The 16,572-nt window shown below is 43.7% G+C and overlaps 1 pseudogene; it reads right to left on the bottom strand.

Moving 5' to 3' along the window:
* Positions 1 to 422: 422 nt before the first annotated feature.
* Positions 423 to 7,443, bottom strand: LOC133381993 (A.superbus venom factor 2-like; annotated as a pseudogene).
* Between the last annotated feature and the right edge of the window lie 9,129 nt (positions 7,444 to 16,572).

The raw sequence follows: 16,572 nt of genomic DNA, 5'->3' as shown, positions 1-16,572 counted from the left end.
ACACAACAAAATGTTAATTACAAATTAAACCAAAACAAGCCATGTGCTGACATCATTTATTTCACAGTTAAAAGAATGAATGCTAAATTAAAGTGTCATAATTGAAGCAAAAGTCAAAATCACGTTCCTCTAGCCCCCCCCCCCTGCAAATATGCAGCTTTAAGAGAGACTGGGTTAACAATCAGTTTATCTTCCAGGGAAGTTTAGTACAAGGGATTGGGGTGGTGGTAAGCTGTGAGTTAATAATGTATACACAAGAGACCACAGAAAGAAATCAAAGTTTTTATTATATAAACATGATGGGAAAATGAAAGAGTATCAGCTGTAGGAAGTGGGAACTTGGGGGCTGGAGGGGTCATCTTCTGAGCATTGGCTCAAGCCCACCTTAATGAGAGCAACTCACAACAGTTACACTGCTGAAGTCAGGTCTGACAGCCATGAATTCCTACTGCATCGGAAAACTCGACAAGATCATAGCAGAGGTCTTGGTATTCCTCTTCCTGGCATTCAGTCTCATTTCGCCATTTCTCAATCCGGGTGTCGTTGTTAATAAAATAATTGAGCCTGGAAAGGTGAGAGGGGAAATTTGAGGGTTTAGATTGCTAACTCATGGTTAGCATGATGCTGGGGAAAAGGCGATAGCTATCATCTGGGGTGCACAGCAGCCTATTGATAGTTGCACCTCCAGTTAGATTATTAAATCAACTCAAAGGGAACAAAAGGCCCCTCTAACAGGAATGGCTGCTCCATAAGGGCAAAAGATGCAGTGACTCACCAACAGCAGACCTCAGGCCTCCCCTTAACCCCAGAGCTTGAGCCCATCCTCCCTTTACCCTTCGTCCACATTTAGAATTGCTCACTCTCTGCCTGTCTTCTTGCTTGGTCTGCATTGCTGTGACTTGCCCTTGCCCTAAAACTCTCCAGAAGGAAAGAGAGAAAATAAACAACTTTTCCCAAGCAAGTTCCCATAGAAAGATAATGTTCAGGAAGGGCAGCAAGACCCATTGAACCTCCAAATGGTCGTCTTTCCTTGAGGCTGGAAACACCTGGGCAATTAGGAGAGTTATTTGCTGCAATTTGCATAATTTGTTCCAGACTGACTTCCACAACTTATCCACAGCAAATATTTCAAAATATTCCCTCTAATTTTACTCCGCTTGGTGTCCCTGGACAAATCAAAATTCATTCAGGATGGTTTCAACCAATCATATTGCTGCTACAGTTCTGTTATGGGAGAGAGGAGCTTAGCCAACACACTGCTTTGGAGACTGGCAGAGACTGGGCAGGAAATAGCCATAGGAGCAGACAGGTTATGTCGTGCTTTAGTTTGAAGCAGGGCAAGGGAACCATAACAAAATCATTTGGTTTCTGGGCTGCTCTGAGAGAAAAGGATTTCCTGTCTTGTCAGTGCAGCACACAAAAGCTCTTCCCCTACCCTGTAGCCTCTTTGTTTCTGCCTCCTCCCAGCCCCAAGCCTTACTCACTCCCCCTGCCCCCTGACTCTTGCCTCACTATTTCTCCCTGCTACCAACCCCTAGCCATGCTCTTTCTTTCCCCTCCATCCTTTAACCTGTTTCTACTCCCTCTCAGCCCCAGCCCCACCACTTAAACTCTGGGTGTGTCAAGTATGTCTATGTGTCAAATGTGCTCTGTCTGAGCTGTTATTTGCTCCATCCTCTATCCTCTCCTTCACACCACCAGTCCCAGAACTCTTGTGTTATCTGTAGTTTCATGTTTGTGCACTTTTTTATTATTTTATTTATTTAATTTAATTTCTATACCGCCCAAAGCCAAAAGGCTCTCTGGGCGGTGTACGTAAGAGTAAAACAGCAACATAAAATACAAAAACATAGAAATAAATAGCAAACTCAACAGAACAAATAATTAAATAGCATTAAAATACAATAAAATGCAATTAAAGTGTAGTTAAAACAAGCAAAGACTCACATACATACACACACCAATCTCATTCACACCACACAGCATACATCCGGCGACAATGTCCCATGCTGAAGACTCTCCTTGCGCAGTGCAGCAGCAACGATGAAATAGGCTGGGACCTGGTCCTGCAGGGCGTGGCAGCTGTTAATAGCAGCAGTCCAGCAGGAAGGGTGGTGGTGGTGACAGCCAGGGGAAGCAGCACAGCAGCAGCAGATGACGAGGGGCTCTCCCTCCCTGGCAGCGCAATGTTCCTCTTCCTGCAGGCAGAAGGTCTCCCAGGCCTCTCAGCGAGCCAGCCTATATATCCCTCACTTTGTGAGTATGTCAATTGAGAAAGTGGCATAGGAAATGAAATACATACTCAGGTTTCATGGGTGTGTTACCCCAGATGAGATAGTTGTTGTTCTCCTCCAGGTGCAGAGATTCTTTGCATTTCACATGACTGATAAATTGGCGGGGCTTGGCTTGTGGATTTGGGTCACTTCCTACAGGAATCAGATAAAGCATGAAGAAATATTTGAATCAGGGCTGTGGTGAGCTTTAACTGGTTGAATTGGCAAGAAAAGCTTGGGGATTTTAACCAATGGTGGTAGGACTGAATGTCAGATTTGTTTGTTCTTTTGAACCGCATTTGCCCCAGGTGTCCTAATATAATTTGGATTATTAAACAAAACACTGAAAAGTAGCTTTGATTTATTCAGTGTTCCTTTGATATCCAAAAGAAAAAACAAAGCCCAACACCAATGTGGAGGCATTTTTATATATGAAATGGAAATGGACTGCCTTCATCGATTCCGACTTATGGCTACCCTATGAATAGGGTGTTCATGGTAAGCGGTATTCAGAGGGGGTTTCCCATTGCCTCCCTCTGAGGCTAGTCCTCCCCAGCTGGCTAAGGCCTGCTCAGCTTGCCACAGCTGCACAAGCCAGCCCCTTCCTTGTCCGCAACTGCCAGCTGGGGGGCAACTGGGCTCCTTGGGACTGTGCAGCTTGCCAATGGCTGTGTAGGTGGCAGGGCACATAACCCCTGAGCCACTCACTGTGGGGTGATCTTTAGCTGGCTCTTTACACCCAGGAGACACGAGTGGGGATTTGAACTCACAGACTCTGGACTCTCAGCCAGGCTCTCCTCCCCACTGTGCTATACCAGCTGTGACTTGTTTATATATAGATGCATTTTAATCTGTTGAGTCATGTAAATGAATGACAGCCCTAGTATTTTAATAATGTATCAATAAACTTAATGTTGCTGGCTAGAAGACAAGAGGCATTAATTTTATTTTACTGGTTGAGCACAGTGAAGCCTTTGGCTTAATTAGTCTATTTAGCATTTTGTTTATTTGTCAGCAATAACTCTGTTGAACTTATTCAGGTCAAATTCAGTTTCATATATCAGCTTGACTCTTGAACCTGTTTTCAAAGATGAGAGGAGTAAAATGCAAAATATATTGTAACATGATGCTTCTCTTGAAGACTGAGATACTGGAATAAAAGTTGGTGCACCCCTGCAAGACAACATTCTGCATTGCATGTTCAAACCTGTCTTTGACCCCTGCATCCATTTTCAAGATGATCGGGAAAGATGGAACACATGCCGTAATGCAACATACATTTACCACATGGTTATCTGTTTGAAACTTGAGCATCAGCTGAAACTCTGAACTCTGTTATTGGACAGGGATTCGAAATATATTGCAAAGCAAGGCTACTTGAACACTCTAATTACTGACAGAGTAATGAAAAACTGAAGACTGTCAACAGAAGAATAAGAGAAAGAGAACTGAAGGCCATCCCCAGGATACACATTAAGTTGAAGACCCTGGAAGTTTATGAATATCAACCACCCCTGGCATATCCATCAAGCAGTGAGGTCACTTGAGACAGATATAGTACTGGGTGAAAGGGATCATAGCTCAGTGGTAGGACATGCAGAAGGTGGTGCATGGAGATGGTCTCAGGTCCAGTCCTCGGCACTGCCATTTAAAAGGGTCAAATAGCAGATGATGGGAAAAGATGTCTACCTAGCACCCTGGAGAGCTGCTGTCAATTAGAGTGGAAAAGATGGACAAACAGTCTGATCTACTATAAGGCAGCTTCCTATCTTGGAAACTGAGTACTTTATTTGGGCTGTTCTCTCAAGTGATAAAGAAATTCTGTTTATATGTATCATTCCAGATATTGGATGTCCTGCAATGGTTACTTTTGTCAGTGTTCACTAGGAATCGATGAACTGACAAAGTCTGTATAGTTAGTTGGTGATCACTTAGCCCCTGTGGAAAGAAAAATGACTATAACCAGAGATTGATCAGGTGAGGATAGACATGAACTACCTGAAGGTGAAGATAGGATTTTGTTGAGGACACTAGGAGTTAATGAGAAGCTGAATAGAATGGCTTTGTACTGATATTGGAGACCATTATAAGCAAAACAGAGAAGATCTTTTGTGCAGAGGCTGGATCAGAATGTGGAGAGAGGTCTCTTCATTTGAAGGTATAAAGTGTCTCTGGTGAAAAGCTTCCATGATGGTTCACAGAGTCTCCATCAAAATTTATATTTCCTGCCAAACCTGTTCATATATTTGAGATCCAGGATTGCTCTTAAGTTGTCATGTTGTCTGTTTTGGTACAATGAAAAGGAAGGAATAAATATATGAACTGTAACACAGTGGAAGGGATTTGATCCGCTGCCTGGGACAAATGTAGATGCTTTTCCTGTGAAAGTAATTTTGGGAGAGTGAATAAATTTATTAGGGTATAGCTGGCTAAAGAAGCTATACTATTCTGTAACCCTCCTGTATGGTGTGTGTCACCCACTTGTCTGTGGATGAGAGGCTCTAGCTTGGTCAATGTTCTGGAGTCTTTTTTCTGGCTAGGTAGTCTTGAATATCCTTAAGGCTGAACACTTCAGGCATAGGTGCCATAGTTGTTAATAGGTCTAGGCTTGAATCTTGGAGTAGACTGTACATACTTCGTGGAAAGAAAGTCCCTGGATGCATTTTTGCAAAAATCTGGAAGAGTCTCACCATCTATAAGGAGGGTGGTGAATGTGAATCCCATATGCCTATGGGAGGCCTATAAGTGTAATATGTTTATAAATTTGATTGTTCAAAAGGCAAGATTCTATCATTAGCTCTGAGGTATGCTCTGAGATACCCAAAATGGCCACTTGGTATTCAGGTGCCGGTGAAGTGGTGGAATGAGACCAAGAGCTGGGGACACCCATGCTGCCATGGGCAGTGCTGAGTTGGCCCATGAAGCATGGCCTGGAGCCACCTCCACAGAACCACTTGAAGAGTGGGGAAGCCTCCCTGACTGGCAGTGATGGGCAAGATATGGTCCAGGGAAGCTTGTCTGCCCTTACTAACCTTTTCCCACAATAAACTTCCAAGAAATGCAAAGATCCTTTACAACACAGTTTGAACAATCACTGACTTAGACTTTACATGAGGCTTCAGATCAAGACTTACTAAAAGGAAATGCTCTTTTGTGTTTGTATTCAAGGGACATTTCCCCCCTTACAGGAGGGAGATTTTACCTGCTTTAATAACTTAAAGAATATCCATGGTGTAGTTGTTGTAACTCTCGGTTTCTTCTATTCTAATCAGTTTGGTTTTGTACACTGCAAAGACAGAGAAAAGGTATTAATTAGGATAATTGCTTGGTTTCCTCTGTAAAGGCCTCAGCTCCTTAGGAAGCAATGAGACTTACAGTGCAATCCTAACATATCTACTCAGGACCTATTTAACTCAATTAGGCTTATTCCCAGGTCAGTGGGGTTAGGATTGTGACCTTGGACTGCAATCCTATGCAAGTACATCTTGGAGTAACCCCCCCCCCCGAAAACAGTGGAACCTATTTCAGCTATTCTTAAGACCTGTGTCCCATTGTTGTTAATCATTGGTGTTGTTGAGGCTTCTGCCCATTGATCATATTGAAAATCTCACTCCATTTTGGCACCAATAAATCTAGATGTTGCTTATTTATACAGATCTATTTCTAGAACATATGATGTGTATTGGTGCATCTGAAACACAACATTCACCAACAATCCACAACAGAGTTGCCACTGAGAAGGGCACCATGGATGAGTTTGTGTAGCATTGACTTATTATGGGACCTAAGTAGCCTTACTATGAGGCACTGAGAAGTGGCCATCCCAAATACTAGGATTTTAGGTACTAGAATTAATGGCACAAATGCCATGACTGGACAAACAGCCCCTTCCTCATTTATAGGATTCATCAATCTAAACTGCGATTACCGTAATCCACTTGTGCCATGCATGCTTCCAGCATTCGTTGAGCCAAGCTGGTGGAGTTTGTCTTGTGCGAGTAGCAGGATTCTTTGGGGCAGAGAGAAAGAAAGGATGAGGACAGAAAAGATCTTCCTAGAATCCCCTTGTTGTCCCGGGCAGTATTACTTACTAGATGTACCAGATGGATAATTGGGACTGCCAGGTTGTAATTTCAAAAATATTGCCACGGCAGGCAGAGGCAGGGCAGAATCTGATGGATCGGTAATGGAGCCTGGCAAAATCTAACATTTGGCCTTTCAGCCCCCACAGCTCATCACTGCACGGTTTTATTGATCAGATCACCGTGTTTTCCATGAGTTGCATTAGCCTGGATGCTCCTTTCATGGCAGCTGGATCGCCTAACCCACACCATGTAGACCCAGTGCTTGGAATGAATTGAGGAGAAAAAAGGAAATGGACTGCCTTCAAGTCGATTCTGACTTATGGTGACCCTATGAATAAGGTTTTCATGGTAAGCGGTATTCAGAGGTGGTTTTACCATTGCCTTCCTCTGAGGCTGAGAGGCAGTGACTGGCCCAAGGTCACCCAGTGAGCTTCATGGCTGTGTGGGGATTCAAACCCTGGTCTCCCAGGTTGTAGTCCAGCACCTTAATCACTAGTTCAGTTTAATGAAGTTCACTCAGTTCATTCAAAAATCTCTGAACTACACCTGAAAATAGTTTCCATAATTGCTGGGTGAACTGAACATGAATTAAATTCATTTTGGAGTAGAACTTTGAATGATTTCTAGTTCATCAAGTTCCCTCTCTTACATGTGTTTTTACTCTTTGCACTTTTAATATGAAAGATCATCACTGCATGGAGAAAAAATCATTCACATTTCACTGTGAATGTGTTTTGTTGTTGTTCTTGGTCTTCTTAAGTATATTTTATACTTCAGCACAGCAGCATGTAACATTTGGAATGCTGAAAAAAAAATGCCCAAGCTTCATGGGGATGAACTTGAATTGAACTGTGAACTGAATTAGTTTATCTCGTAAAAAGGACACATGTGAACTGGAATTAATTCCTTTTTGGACATGTTGAACTTGAACTAGAACTTGTTCCTTTTAAAACTGAACTTTCCAAGCTCTGTGTAGACCACAGCAAGCACAGAGACCTTGCAGTACTAAAACTTACTCTCATCACATCCTGGTATGATGAGGCGATTTGATGGGACCTGAACGAACTAATTGCCATCTTACCCATGCTAGCCTTAATGACAGTGAATGGCTATATTGTTTATAATTTGCAAAGTTCAAAAAAAGTAGCAAGCAAACCCTAATTCATTCTAGAAACCATAGGTACACCCCAGATTAAGCATTACAAAATCAGAAATCACAATCTCCACATTACCCTGAGTTCCAACCCACCACCCTCCAAATCTGAGTTTGAGTGAACAGAGCACCACCCACTCACTTTACCTTCTGCGCACCGGCAAACAGCACCTTGACATATCTTATTGAGGAGGCCAGCTGCTTTGGATGGATGATAGAACTTGGTGCATTGGTCATCTGAAAGAAGGAATAGAGGGATGTCCCTACTTCATACTAACATGCCTGTGTAGTTTACTGATTTCAATTTCTTAAGAGGGAATCCCAAAAAGAGACCCTTGATTTTAACAGACGCAACAGCTGAGAGTAGCCATACGTGCACCCTGGACTTCAGAAAAGCTGATTTTAATAAACTCAGAACAATTGTAAGTTCAGTTCCATGACAAGCGACCCTAAGGAGAAAAGGAATCCAAGATGGGTGGGAGTTTCTAAAAAAGGAAATTCTAAAAGCACAATGGGAAGCAATTCCAAGAAGGAAAAAAAGGGGGGAAACGGCAGAAGCAGCCAACATGGCTTCACAAAAAGCTTAGTGATGACCTGAAAACAAAAAAGGACACATACAGGAAGTGGAAAGAAGGCCAGGGCACAAAGGAAGAGTACAGGCAGGTATCACGGAATTGCAGGGATGGTGTCAGGAAGGCTAAAGCTGAGAATGATTTGAGGTTAGTAAGGGATGCTAAAAGCAACAAAAAAAGCTTTCTTCAGGTATGTCCATAGTAAAAGACAGAGAAAATAAATGGTGGCACAGCTACTCAATGAGGATAGCAAAATGATAACAAATGACAAAGAAAAGGCAGAAGTGCTCAATTCCTACTTTGGCTCAGTCTTCTCTGAAAAAAGGGTCTGTGACCCTCTCGGGAAACATGAAGTAGAAGGGGCAGGATTGGAGCTGGAGATTGATAGAGAAATGGTCAAGGAATACCTAATCACTTTGAACGAGTTCAGATTGGCAAGACCCAATAAACTGTATCCTAGAGTATTGAAGGAACTGGCTGAAGAACTCTCAGAACAGCTGTCTATTATCTTTGTGAAATCATGGAGGACTGGTGAAGTGCCGGATGACTGGGGGAGAGCTAATGTTGTCCCTATCTTCAAAAAGGGCAAAAAGGAGGAACTGGGGAATTACAGACCAGTCAGCCTAACATCAATCCCTGAAAAAACTCTGGAGCAGATTATAAGGCAGTCAATCTTGGCACCTTGAAAACAATGCAGTGATTACTAGGAGCCAACATGGATTTATGAAGAACAAATCCTGCCAAACTAATCTTATTTCATTTTTTGATCGGGTAACCTCCCTTGTAGACTGTGGGAATGCTGTGGACATAATATATCTCAACTTCAGCAAAGCTTTTGACAATGTGCCCCATGATATTCTGATTAGCAAGCTAGCTAAATGTGGCCTGGATGCAACAACTATCAGGTGGATCCACAGTTGGCTCAAGAATCGTACTCAAAGAGTGCTTATCAATGGATCCTTCTCAAACTGGGTGGAAGTAATGAGTAGGGTACCACAGGGCTTGGTCCTGGGCCAAGTGCTCTTCAACATTTTTGTTAACGGATGAGGAGGTACAAAGAATGCTTATCAAATTTGCAGATGATACAAAATTGGGGGGTATAGCTAATACTGTGGAAGACAGAAACAAAATTCAAAGGGACCTTGATAGGCTGGAGCATTGGGCTGAAAACAGAATGAAATTCAACAGAGATAAATGCAAAGTTCTACACTTAGGAAAAAGAAACCAAACGCATGGTTATAAGATGGGGGATACTTGGCTCAGCAATACAACATGTGAGAAGGATCTTGGAATTGTCATTGGCCACAAGCTGAATATGAGCCAACAGTGTGATGTGGCTGCAAAAAAGGCAAATGCTATATTAGGCTGCATTAACAGAAGTATAGTTTCCAAATCGCATCAAGTATTAGTTCCCCTCTATTCAGCACTGGTTAGGCCTCATCTTGAATACTGCGTCCAGTTCTGGTCTCTGCACTTCAAGAAGGATGCAGACAAATTGGAACATGTTCAGAAGAGGGCAACAAGGATGATCAGGGAACTGGAAACAAAGTCCTATGAGGAGAGACTGAAAGAACTGGGCATGTTTAGCCTGGAGAAGAGAAGACTGAGGGGAGATATGATAGCGCTCTTCAAGTACATGAAAGGTTGCCACACACAGGAGGGCTGGGATCTCTTCTCAATCATCCCAGAGTGCAAGATATGGAATAATGGGCTCAAGTTGCAGGAAGCCAGATTTCGACTGGACATCAGGAAAAACTTCCTAACTGTTAGAGCCATACGACAATGCAACCAATTACCTAGAGAAGTAGTGGGCTCTCCGACACTGGAGGCATTCAAGAGGCAGCTGGACAGCCATCTGTTGGGAATGCTTTGATTTGGATTCCTGCATTGAGCAGGGGGTTGGACTTGATGGCCTTATAGGCCCCTTCAAACTCTACTATTCTATGTCCCCTAGGAAGCGCACAGAGTAGTGGCAGATGATCCATTTCTTCCAAGGAGAATATTCATATTAAATGAGACATCAGACTGAATTTATGCAATGGAAACCCCAAACGAGAGCCAATTTGACTGCACTGGAGGCCATGTTTTTAGGAGTTGTATTCCAGCATTCCTGGTGATAGGGGTGGCCAAATACTGCACTTGGGGGAGAAACACACCATTCTCCAAAAGGAAGTCTTGGGCCAGGAAGTGTATTTTGTGGCATAAACTGACTCCTTCACAAGTGGCAGACTTCACAATAAAGAAAGCACCACCTAGTAATTAAGGGCCTCATAATTATTGAACTATGTTAGGTCATGGTTTAGGCACTACATAGAAATCCAGAAGTAACATGGACATGTTGAATATTATTTAATATATTTGAAAACACTTTCACGTTCCTTATAAGTGAAACTGTGGACAAATATTGTTACCATCCCTTGAACTGAATCGCTAGGACTTCCAAGAGAAAAGTAAAATTGCTTTGTGGACTTCTTGTTATGTGCCTCCAAGTCGACTACGACTTATGGCCACCCTATGAATCAGTGACCTCCAAGAGCATCTGTCATGAACCTGTTCAGATCTTGTAAGTTCAGGTCTGTGGCTTCCTATGGCTATAGCCTATGGCTATATGCAATAAAGTTCGTGATGATGATGATGAACAGGGTGGTTCATGACAAATGCTATTGGAGGTCACTGATTCATAGGGTCACCATAAGTGGTAATCCACTTGAAGGCACATAACAACAACAACAATTGTTATTTGAACCAGCCTTCGAGATGGCATTTTGATCATGTGGATTCTTGGAAAAAATTGCATGGATGAACAGCACCCAAGCCACTGGTCTGGAAGCATCCTTCTTCACCCATTGCTTCCACTGTCATGTTCCCTCTTTGGTAGCCTCTTGTATCACAAACGTTTTCATGGCCCAGCTTGTAGGAACATAGGAAGCTGCTCTATACCACGTTAGGCCAACAGACCATCGAGCTCCATATTGTATACATTGACTGGCAGTGGTTCTCCAGTGTTTTAGGCAGGATTCTCTGCCGGGCCTACCTGGAGATGCTGGGGATTGCTCCTCAGCATAATATAGCAGCTCCTTCACATTTCTTTTCAACAGCTAAGTGCAGTTGAGTGGTTCAGTTCCTAATAGGCACTTTCTGACCTTTTGGTCACCTCAGCTTTATTGAAACACATTTATGAATGTTTATAAATTGATCCTCCATGGCGCAGAGTGGTAAGCGGCAGTAACGCAGTCGAAGTTCTGCTCACGGCCAGAGTTCGATTCCAACGGAAGGAGGAAGTCGAATCTCCGGTAAAAGGGGTCGAGGTCCACTCAGCCTTCCATCCATCCATGGTCGGTAAAATGAGTACCCGGCATACGCTGGGGGGTAAAGAAAGGCCGGGGAAGGAACTGGCAATCCCACCCCATATATATGGTCTGCCTAGTAAACGTCGCAAGACGTCACCCTAAGAGTCGGAAACGACTCGCACTATAAGTGCGGGGACACCTTTACCTTTTTATACTATACTTACATATTCAAACATCTACAAAGTTTTCTGTTCTATGAAAGCCCAAGAAATTGGAGCTCTTCCACAACCTGTTTAGTCAAGTACCCTCAGTGTGCTTCAGTTTCCCTTTTTCTTAGCCAAAACCAAGGACATTTTAAAAGACTGAGGTGAGCAGGGAAGATGTTGTGCGTCTCCTACAAACATTTAATCCAGTCCTGGGCAATTTTGGGAGGAAGAGTGGGATATAAATTGAAATGATAATAATAATCATCACCACCACCACCATGAGGTGGCTGGTATTCTGTTCAAATGCCCACATACATATAGAAGATTGGGATTGTTTTTGTTGCCTCTTCCTGGCAAATATTTATGCTCCTGCCTTCAAAAAGAGCTGTCTTATTCGAGTCCCCACAATACCATTTTATCACCAGCTGGATTTATAATTATTTATCATCTGCTGTTGCACTACTCAAAATGGACAGTCATTAAGGATATATTCTGGGAAAAACGATGGCACCTACCAAATGCTCATTAATAATAATCTTGCATTGGTGGAACAGGATCAAATGCCATGCAAGCTGTGTTGTTGCTGTTTATAAGATTTTTCTAGCAAAAGATTTTTATGAAAATGATATTGGTTATGGGAGCATCTGGATCCTGATTGTGATGGGGTTATTAATTTCAGAGCCAGACACAACCAGTAGTGATGGGTGAAACGTCTCTTCCAATTTTGGTTTTGGTTTTTAATGTGATCAATCAACTCCACTTTATATAGCACATGTGTATGAAAAACATGACCAACCCCATCACATCTAGTTTGGTCCCAGGGCCGGCCCAAGATATTTTGCTGCCTGAGTCAAAGGACAAAATGATGCTCACCCATTTCTATGTACAGAAGCCAACCCAAGACTAGATTAAGGTGGTTGGGGCCCTGATGCAGTTCCCAAAATAGGGCCCCTCCATCCCCCTAAAAGGGCACATATAATAGGGCATCACAAAATAAGTCTTCTGGTATATTAATGACAAATTTACTATGGCACAAGCTTCGCAGACTGCAAAAAAATACTCGAGCACTTGAAGTTTCACATTTTAAACTCACTTAACTCCTTATTGGCTTCGTTCACTTCCAGTCTTGGGCCGTTGACCCAACCTCACATGGCTGTTGGGAAGACATAGGAAGTGGATAAAAAACTTAGGGCGATATTCAACTAAATCATAGTGCTAGCACAATGGGACGTCACTTTCCCCCTCTCTTCCCCCTGCATGTCCCCCATGCCATCCCTAGATCTACTCCAGAGTGTTGGGGGAGCTTTACAACAGACTTAGGAGGCATGGGGAGGGGAGTCCCATTGCACTAGCACAATTATTTCGTTGAATGTTACCCTTAGACCTTGTTAGTAGGCAAGCTTTTGATTCCTTTAATCAGACTGATGCATCTTTGTACTATAAAGGGCCGCATTCCACTCCCCTCCCCGCACAAATTAGTACAGCTTCAAGGCTTCACAAGTTTTAATTTGACCTGAATAAAAATCCCATTTTTATTCTGATGAATCTATTGCCAGGGGATTGAGAAGTTATCTCACGCCTGTAGCTACTGGGGATGTGGGCCTGTGGAAAGCACAGTGATCTGCTTTCAGTTTAAAAAAGGAAACTTCCTTCTTTTCTTCCTGACCATTTTAATTTTACAATAAAAATAGTAAGGAAAAGCATACATAGTCAGTATTTTTCCTAATTGCTCAGTACAAAACAGAACAAACAACCTGCTCTGACTTCCCAGTATTTTATCCCAACAGCAAAACCACTGAGAAAACTAACAGGATTTTTAAATGGTATAGAATAATTTTTATTTTATTAATAATCAAGTGTTAAAATTATTTGAGTTTATGCCCCTCTTTTGTAAATAAATGTAAACATAATGGGCTACCTATATTTACGTTCTGAACGCTTTTGCCTACGAGAAAGCCATGGCAGCAATCTTGTACCTACTTACCCAAGGAACGCCAGGTCAGTGAATGGTAAATCTAGTGCTATCCAGGAATTGATTCTGGATGAGTGCGCTGACCTGGCGTGTATTACAAAGACCTGGTTGGATGAGGCTGGGGGAGTTAATCTCTCTCAGCTTTGTCCCCCTGGTTTCTCTGTACACCAGCAGGCTAGACCTGGGGGACGGGGAGGTGGAGTCGCAGTGATCTTTCAAAATACCATCTACCTGACCAGGTACCCTCTTCCACATTCCTCAGGGTTCGAATGCGTTTTTTTTAAAGCTGGGTGCTCGGGACAAAATAGGGATTCTGTTGGTGTACCGCCCACCCCGCTGCCCAACTGTCTCCCTTCCTGAGCTAACTGAGGTAATCTCGGGGTTGATACTGGAGTCTACCAGGCTTGTGGTACTGGGCGACTTCAATGTCCACACCGATGTTGCCCTTTCTGGAGTGGCTCAGGAGTTCATGGCCTCCATGACAACCATGGGTTTGTCCCAAATAATATCTGGCCCCACTCACGCTGCTGGTCATACTTTGGACCTTGTCTTCTGTGCTAGACGAGATGTTTGTGATCTTGGTGTGGAGGAACTTTCATTAGTTCCGTTGTCATGGACAGATCACTACCTGGTTAGTTTTCGACTCACTACAACTCAGAACCTCCGCAGGGGTGGGGGACCAATTAGAATGGTCCGCCCCAGGAGACTGATGGATCCGGATGGTTTTCTGATGGCCCTTGGGGATTTTCCGGTCACTTCGGTAGGTGATTCTGTCGAAGCCTTGGTCGACCTTTGGAATGAAGAAATGACCAGGGTGGTGGACACAATCACCCCTAAGCGCCTCCTTTCGCGGATTGGAACCAAATCGGCTCCTTGGTTTACTGGAGAACTGGTGATGATGAAACGCGAAAGACGGAGACTAGAGCGACGTTGGCGGAAAACTCTGAACGAATCTGATCGAACACGGGCTAGAACCTACTTAAAAACCTATTCCATAGCAGTGAGGACCCAGAAGAAACTCTTCTTCTCTGCCTCTATTGCATCCGCTGAATCTCGCCCGGTGGAATTGTTTCGAGTTGTCAAGGGTCTTTTAAATTCTGACCCTCATGAATATGTTGACCACTCTATAACCCGTTGTCATGAGTTTGCATGTTATTTTGCCAACAAAGTCGCTCAGATTCATTCTGACTTAGACTCCAAGATTAATACAGTCTCTATGGATGTAACTTCGGCTCCTGCTTGCTTAATTAGAATGGATTCTTTTCAGCTTGTTCAACCCGAGGATGTGGACAGAATCCTTGGAGAAGTACGTCCCACCATGTGCATGTTAGATCCTTGCCCTTCCTGGCTTATAAAAACTGCCAGAGAGGGACTGGTTAAGTGGGTCATGGAAGTGATTAATGCCTCTTTGGGACAGGGCAGCATACCGTCCTGTCTAAAGGAGGCAGTAATAAGACCTTTACTGAAAAAACCTTCCTTGGACCCCCTATTATTAGGTAATTACCGCCCAGTATCTAATATTCCTTTTCTTGGCAAGATAATAGAGCGGGTGGTGACTGCTCAGCTCCAGGGATTTTTGGATGAGACGGACTATCTAGATCCAGCTCAGTCTGGTTTCAGACCAGGTTGTGGAACTGAGACGGCCTTGGTCGCCTTGGTGGATGACCTTCGCAGAGAGCTGGACAGGGGGAGTGTGTCCCTGTTGGTTTTACTGGATCTCTCAGCTGCTTTCGATACCATCGACCATGGTATCCTTCTGGGCCGCCTCGCTGGGATGGGACTTGGAGGCACGGTAATACAGTGGCTCCGGTTCTTCCTGGAGGAACGAACCCAGAAGGTGGTTATGGGGGACTCCTGTTCGACCACCTGGCCATTGACCTATGGGGTCCCACAGGGTTCAGTTTTGTCCCCCATGTTATTTAATATCTACATGAAACCGCTGGGAGAGGTTATCTGGAGTTTTGGGGTTCGGTGCCACCAATATGCAGATGACACCCAACTCTATCTCTCCTTTCCACCTGATGAAACCAAGGAAGCCGTCCAGGTTCTCAACCGATGCCTGGTATCAGTGATGGACTAGATGGGAGCGAACAAGCTGAAATTAAATCCTGACAAGACAGAGGTGCTCCTCGTCAGTCGGAAGGCGGAGCAGGGAATAGGGATTCAACTTGTGCTGGATGGGGTTACACTCCCCCTGAAATCACAGGTTTGCAGTTTGGGAGTGCTCTTGGACTCGGCTCTGACTCTGGAGGCACAGGTCTCGGCTGTGGCTAGGAGTGCTTTCGCTCAATTAAGATTGGTGCGCCAACTGCGCCCGTTCCTTGACCAGTCAGACTTGACCACGGTGACACATGCCTTAGTTACATCCCGATTAGACTACTGTAACGCGCTCTACGTGGGGCTGCCCCTGAAGACTGCTCGGAAACTGAAATTGGTACAAAGAGCTGCAGCCAGGATGTTAACTGGGGCGGGATATAGAGAACATACAACCCCGCTGTTGTATCAGCTCCACTGGTTGCCCATTTGTTTCCGGGCACAATTCAAGGTGCTGGTTTTGACCTATAAAGCCTTATACGGCTTAGGTCCAGGCTATCTGTCAGAGCGCCTCTCCCTCTATGAACCTGCTCGGACTTTAAGATCCTCCAGCGAGACTCTACTTATTACCCCTTCCTTCCTGCAAGTTCATCTTGCAGAGACACAGAAGAGGGCTTTTTCGGTGGCCGCCCCTAGACTGTGGAACTCTCTCCCTATTGAGGTCCGGTTGGCTTCCTCATTATCGAATTTTCATGCACAGGTGAAGACTGTTCTATTTAGACGGGCTTTTAACCAATGTAGTTAGTTTTAACCTATGTTTATTTAATTCCATTTTAAATTGCTTAAACTGAATATCATGTTTATTAATTATTGCTGTTTTAATGTTTTAATGTAAACCGCCCTGAGTTCCTCGGAAAAAGGGCGGGGTATAAATATTTTAAATAAATAATAAATAAATAAGTCCCATTAAACACAAAGGGACTTACT

The sequence above is a fragment of the Rhineura floridana genome, chromosome 3 (assembly GCF_030035675.1).
Source record: "Rhineura floridana isolate rRhiFlo1 chromosome 3, rRhiFlo1.hap2, whole genome shotgun sequence".
Lineage (NCBI taxonomy): Eukaryota > Metazoa > Chordata > Lepidosauria > Squamata > Rhineuridae > Rhineura > Rhineura floridana.
This window is presented reverse-complemented; position numbering and strand designations above follow the sequence as displayed.